This window comes from Adiantum capillus-veneris, chromosome 14, assembly GCF_014529385.1.
Source record: "Adiantum capillus-veneris isolate H3 chromosome 14, ASM1452938v2, whole genome shotgun sequence".
Classification (NCBI taxonomy): Eukaryota; Viridiplantae; Streptophyta; class Polypodiopsida; order Polypodiales; family Pteridaceae; genus Adiantum; species Adiantum capillus-veneris.
The window spans coordinates 158,286,945-158,293,196 of NC_140944.1; the positions used below are offsets into that span (position 1 = coordinate 158,286,945).

A 6,252-nucleotide genomic window follows, 5' to 3' on the forward strand; every position below is an offset into this window, starting at 1 on the left:
TCTCCTCAGATGCTATCACATATGCTTGCAACTTGAAGGCTCCTTGCACTAACAAAATGTTGAAATGGGCTTAAAAGGATGATCATAAAAATATTTAAGAACATGGGCTTCTAGACATGGTTGTGATTTGATTGACATTTATGTTTGAAGTCCCTTGTCATGTATGCTTGCAATCCTCCACAATTCTCTCGAAATACATTTCACACATGCTCTCATCTTGAAGGCCTACAACATTGTGCAAGACATTTTGAAATCATGAGACCAAATTTCCAGCCATACATTGTTGAAAAGAATGTTGTACTTGAGACTTATTGTGTATTGGCAGCTACAGCATGAAGGTTAAGTACTTGACAAGATACGCTCCATCAAGTGCATGATTCCAAGATATGTCCAACAATGGCAAGGCTAACCAACATTGATATGCTTTTAGTAGATGCATACACAGGTAGTTATGGGATACAGAGCCAATTTTCACATCATCAATGTTGTAGAGCACCTTGTAGTTTTGATGGAGCATGTTTTCTATAATCTGGATGCCACCAACAATGAGGATCATGGCAAGGCAATAGTTCCCCTCGTTATGCACTAGAATGAAGTAATTCTACAGAGGGAGGTCTAGATCCAGTCCTTGCATGTGGAGAGTGTAGGGTGGGATTGTCGTGCTTGGCTACCCACTTGTTGTGTAATAGAGGGGCAAGTTCGGATGGTTTGTATATCTTGGCAGCCTCATAGATGCATCAAATGCTTGCTGCAATGCAACGAAGACAACATTTGTCATATATGTGTATATAGTGCTTGAGTCGAAGATCATGCCCCCTCTTCCCGTGGAGTCTATTGAAATGTGTTGGCTGGGATGTTGAGCCTCCGATTAATGACACTGAACCCAAGCACATCAATGTAGTAAAAAGCCGCTACCACAGCCGGGTTCACAAGCATGGGCATAAAGCCCATTGACGAGGTGTTCTCTGTGGCTTCCTTTCCCATGAGCAGAGTCATGGCTTTGCTAGAGGATGTGTCAGTTGGAGAGACAAGACAATAGGAGAAGCTCTTGCCCCCTAGATCCTGGTTGAGCTGCGACAGGAGGCAAAGGGCCCTTTGCCCCATGCTCACCAATCTGGCAATAGCCCCATATTTGCCTTGATTGTTGTAGTTGCATCCAAAAGCAAGTCCGGGGAATGTTGTCAAATTTCTTTCTACATAAGACATGATGATGATGAGAAGAATATTGGCAACCCAAAGGCAAGAAATGAGAAAAGAACAAAGCTTGATTGTCATACATCTACCTATTGAGAGGAGAGTGTGAGTGTCACTGCCAAATTGGCCATGGGTGTTGGCCTAGTTGGTATAGCGATAAGTGTAACAACAAGAGTCAAACTGGCGTTGGAGTTCTTTTGAAGCAACCCACATTAAAACTCAGTTTCCATCCTTCTTCTGAATAGTATTGAGTGAGGTTACAAAAGGAAAACTCGTTGCTTTCACCTTCATCATGCATTTCTTGCATGCTTGACATGTGTAGCGGTTATTGACCAAAGAACCCCCATGCACTAGATATTTTTCCAAGGGCCACTAACCAAAAATCTTATCATAGCTAGCTTACTGCGACAGACCTTAAAGATGCATGCATAAGTGATGGCATTTGGAGAAAGGCCTACCCTCCGCATCTGCTGCTGTAAACATGCCTGAGCATCCTTTTGACAGCTATGCTGGGCATATCCTTCAATTCTTGCATTCCAAACCAGAAGATCATCTATCCTTTTTGTAAGGGCACCACAATCAACATACCTAGTGACCAGCAACATTGAGCATATCATGTTACTGCATCCAAAACACAACATTTCAGACAAGAATTTCATCATAAATTTTTGTGGTTTTGTGAGGGCACCACACTTTGCATACATTCTAATCAATGTACTCCTGCCATATGAATTGTGTTGTTGCTTTGCAAATTCTCAGCATGTATCCTATGTTCTTGGCACAAATCCTTCTTTTGAAATCAGGCTTCAAGTGTAGTCGGCTAGGAATCTTGTCGTAATATTTCCTACAAGATCACCAAACAACATACCATGTTAAGCCTTGTGTTTTCAAACAACACGTGTGTGCATACAAGATAGTGCTTCTCAGTTGAGCCCTTGTTCATCACAAGCTCCTTACGGGTCCCACCTCTTTAAGATTCTTAGTCTTCATTTTATTTCTTGTAGGCAACAAGCACAACACTTAATTTATCTTGAACCAGAGGAGTCTCCAACATTGTGAAGAGTATACAATAGATTACAAAGCATAGGTAGAGTCTCCAACACTCCTTCTACCTGAGGATGACACAAGTGATCATACATAACACACATGCCACATAAAAGTTTCTTAGAATAGTTCCCCTCACATCTCTTCTACACTTACGATTTTGGTATATTCCATGATTCCAAAATCACTTTGTTGTCTAAACAAGGATCGTATAGAATACAGACCTCATAATAGGTCTCTTTTCCACCTGTTTTATTGAAATATTGAGGGATTGTCTTCAATGATGCGATCATTTTTCCTCATTTTATAGACTAGTTACTCTCAGATGCAAAGACCATTGAGAAAGTGCATCTGTAAAAGATTTACCTGGTTAAATGATGACTAAAATGTGCCATACTATTATTTGCTTGCCATTTTTTGAACATCCAATAAATGCAGCTCCTTTATTCCCCTGCAAAGGCCATTGAAAAAGAAAATCTGCAAAAGGAAAAACTTGTTACAAATGACTTGAATTTGTGAGAACAGCACTTGGTTGACACTTGGAACATGCAGTACAAATGAACACAAAAATGTGCATAAGCTGAAATGGCTTAGAAGAAGACAAGACTGCAAGAAAATATTATGCTCATACAATTATGAGGAGATTGATACAAGCATGTTCCATTTGTGGTATCCTTTTGTTCCATAACTGCTTCTCTCCCCTATTTTTAGTACCTGCATACCAAGGATTCTTGCAATTTCCAAAAGAGAATGCCCACCAGCTTTTCGTCATCATATATGGCCCTCTTTAGGAAGTTTCTATATAGCTTCACACACATACTTGCTGCATGAGCCCTTAAACAAGCTTCAACATCATACCTCACAACATTCCTAAAATAAATGTAATCATATCTTAAGAGACCTGGGAAGCAAGTGCCTGCACCAAAGTAAAATCTTCCATAGTCTGTATCTTTGTCCAAAATCCAAATGTCTACCACGTAACATCTTTAAATCTAAGCACTTACATTACAAAGAAACACTCTTAATTTTCTCAAAGCCTCCAAACAATACAATGCAAAGCTATTGTAAATAGAATGCATAATTATTCAAGCGAGTTCAACTCTTACCTGGTAAGAAAGTAATCTTGCTCATCACATTAGCTGGCAAGGATAAGAATACATTGCAAGTTCTAATCATCGAGAGAGAGAGAGAGAGAGAGAGAGAGAGAGAGAGAGAGAGAGAGAGAGAGAGAGAGCATGTGGTAAGTGATTGTGGACATGGGAAGGGAAAGAAGCAGGGTAAGTCAGTGGATAATCTTTCGGAGGGTGTTAAACAGTGGCTACATCCATAAGGTCTGCCAAGAATAAAAGCACAAAAGTTGGTGGTCATGGATCCTTCCATCTCATACTATTGCACATACACACATGAGAGAGAGAGAGAGAGAGAGAGAGAGAGAGATTTCACGGACCTGTGCTAATGACCCACTCGTTGCAAGCCTTTTATATGCCACAAGAATCCATGGCTCGACATGCAAAAGAGTAGCGCCACAGACAGAGAAGAAGAGAAAGAGAGAGGGGGGTTCATATTCTCCCGCTATTTTCTACTTCGAGCCTATCAAAATTTGTTTCACCTTAAATGTCAAGATCATATGGAAGATCTTCTAGTGAGAGAAACCTCCATTTTAACAAATTTGTCACGGTAACGGTAGCCCTTTTCTTATTGAAGGAGCTCCATAAATCCCAAATCCTTAAAAGGTCCTCTTCAAACCCCAAATTTCTCTTAATGGGTAATGTGATGCCAGATTCCAGAGAGGAAGCAAGAAAGATCTTGGGAAACTTGGGGATGGATTACAATTCGATCCATGCTTGTCTTAACGACTGCATTCTTTTCAGAGGGGAATACATAGACATGGACAAGTGTCCGAAATGTGATTCCGAGAGATATCGAGTAGATCTCCACGGAACAAAAATTCCACAAAAGGTTTTGTGATATTTTCCTTTGCTTCCTCACATCAAGCATTTCTTCGAATGTAAGTCCATGGCCGCCCTAGCAAAATGGCATGAGGAGAATAAATCTTCGGATGGTGTGCTACGGATTCCTACAGATTGTGCAGCGTGGAAACATATAGATGAAACATGGTCAGATGTTGCCACGGAAGCTCGAAATTTGCACCTAGGCCTGGCTATGGATGGCGTAAATCCATTTGGTCAAAGATCAACATCTTACAGTGTATGGCCCATCGTTGTCATCGTCAACTACAACATTCCCCCGTGGTTGACTACGAAGAAGGGGCACCTATGGCTAAGCTTGATTGTGATGGGGCGGTATAAAGTGAAGAATATGGATGTGTATCTTCGTCCACTATTGGAAGAGCTACAGCAATTGTGGATTGGCATAGAAGTGGTGGATATGAGCCGACACACAGGTCGACAAAATTCTTTGATCAGAGGCATTATAATGTGGATCATGCATGACTATCCCGGACTAACAGAATGCTCAAATAATTTACACTTAAACTCAAGCTGTCAGGACAAGGGTCCTACGGGGCAAGGCCCAACCTAGGGGGTCAAGGACCTAGGCCAAGGGCCGGCTGGACCAGTGCGGACTAGGGATCTGCTTAGGGAAAGTGCTAGGAGCTAGCCTATATAAGGGGCGGTAGGGAGGAGGATCCGAGGTTCAGTTACCCTAGGCCTTATATTGGTATCAAAGCTAGGGGAGAGGAAGGCCATGGAGGAGGGAAGGAGAAGGGGCTTGCTTCATATTCATGCATGGCTGAGAGCATTCTTCTCTCTCTTTCTCTCTCTCGGACTCTCTCTCTCTCGTCGCTTCGAGCTTGCCTGCCATGGCGTGGGCAGGATTCCTTGGAAGAAGGAAGAGGATAGGGCCGCAGGAGCAGCCCCTTCCATAGAGGCTCAAGTTGGCATGACTGAGAAGGTAAGCACGGGAAAGTACCCTTACATAGGGGAGGGTCGGAATCGACCTACACGGGTAAGAACCCTTATAGAGGGGAGGGTCGAAATCGACCTGCGCAGTTTGCAATATGGGCGACACCGAAAAGGAGCGCCTCAACGGGAGCATCGCCTTTCGCTTCTGCATGCAGAGCCGAGAAGGGCCGGAGCACTCGCGATGAGCGTCTTCGTCTTCTCTTGCTGCGCAGTCATCGGCCGCCATCGCTGGAGTTGAGAAGGGTGTTCACACTTTTTTTTTTTCTTAATTGGACGCCCTAGGGTGCCCAAGGGGCCACCCAAGGGGCCCAGCCCACCATGACAAAAGCACTGCGACACTTTTGATTCGAGCAAGGCCTTCGCCTACCCCATGAAGACGGAAAGTGCGTTTTGGCAGAGTTTCAACAAGGCCTCCAAGAACGTCTTGGCTACGGGACGGCTTCAGCTTCAACTGGCCAAACGCCATGACCACGATAAGCCAAGATGGGAGAATAATTATGACTACGACAAAATTGCAAGGGATCGACCGCCAGCTTTTTCACGTGTAGATTGCCCTTGGAACTCAACAAGCAATCACCAATGGAATGGCAAGCAAGGTGCATGTGCTGATGGCCGCAGTGAAAGCTCCAAGCTATTCACAATAGAAACATGGTCACTGTTAGAATTGGCAAATTTGGAAGCTTTGCTTGACGACAGGGAGTAGAACCAAGTACCAAGCTCCAAAAGATGCTTGCAAACCGTGTATGAGAAATCATGTAGCAGCTCTCGATTCTATGAAGGGTTCTTTGACAACTCATTTCCAGGTGAAAGCAAGGCCTACTGTTGGCATTAATGGAAACCAGAAGACCAAAATCCAGGTAACTTCTTTTATTTTTTCATCTTAACACTTTGTACGTGTACATGTACAACCGTCCACAGCGTGCTGGCATACATTCATCCAATGGGATTCCACGAGACCAAGGCAGTTGATTACAAGCTTCCAATTTGCTTGCAAATCGGGCAAAGCCCTTGGCAGCATGAAGTTGAGCATCTACGAACCTTGCTTCCAACTCATTTGATTCTTACGACAGCCGTTTCATCGGCAGGAGTA

The 6,252-nt window shown here is 43.3% G+C and overlaps 1 pseudogene; it reads right to left on the bottom strand.

Moving 5' to 3' along the window:
- Positions 1-325: 325 nt before the first annotated feature.
- LOC147443432 (aspartic proteinase nepenthesin-1-like) lies at positions 326-5,388 on the bottom strand (annotated as a pseudogene).
- Between the last annotated feature and the right edge of the window lie 864 nt (positions 5,389-6,252).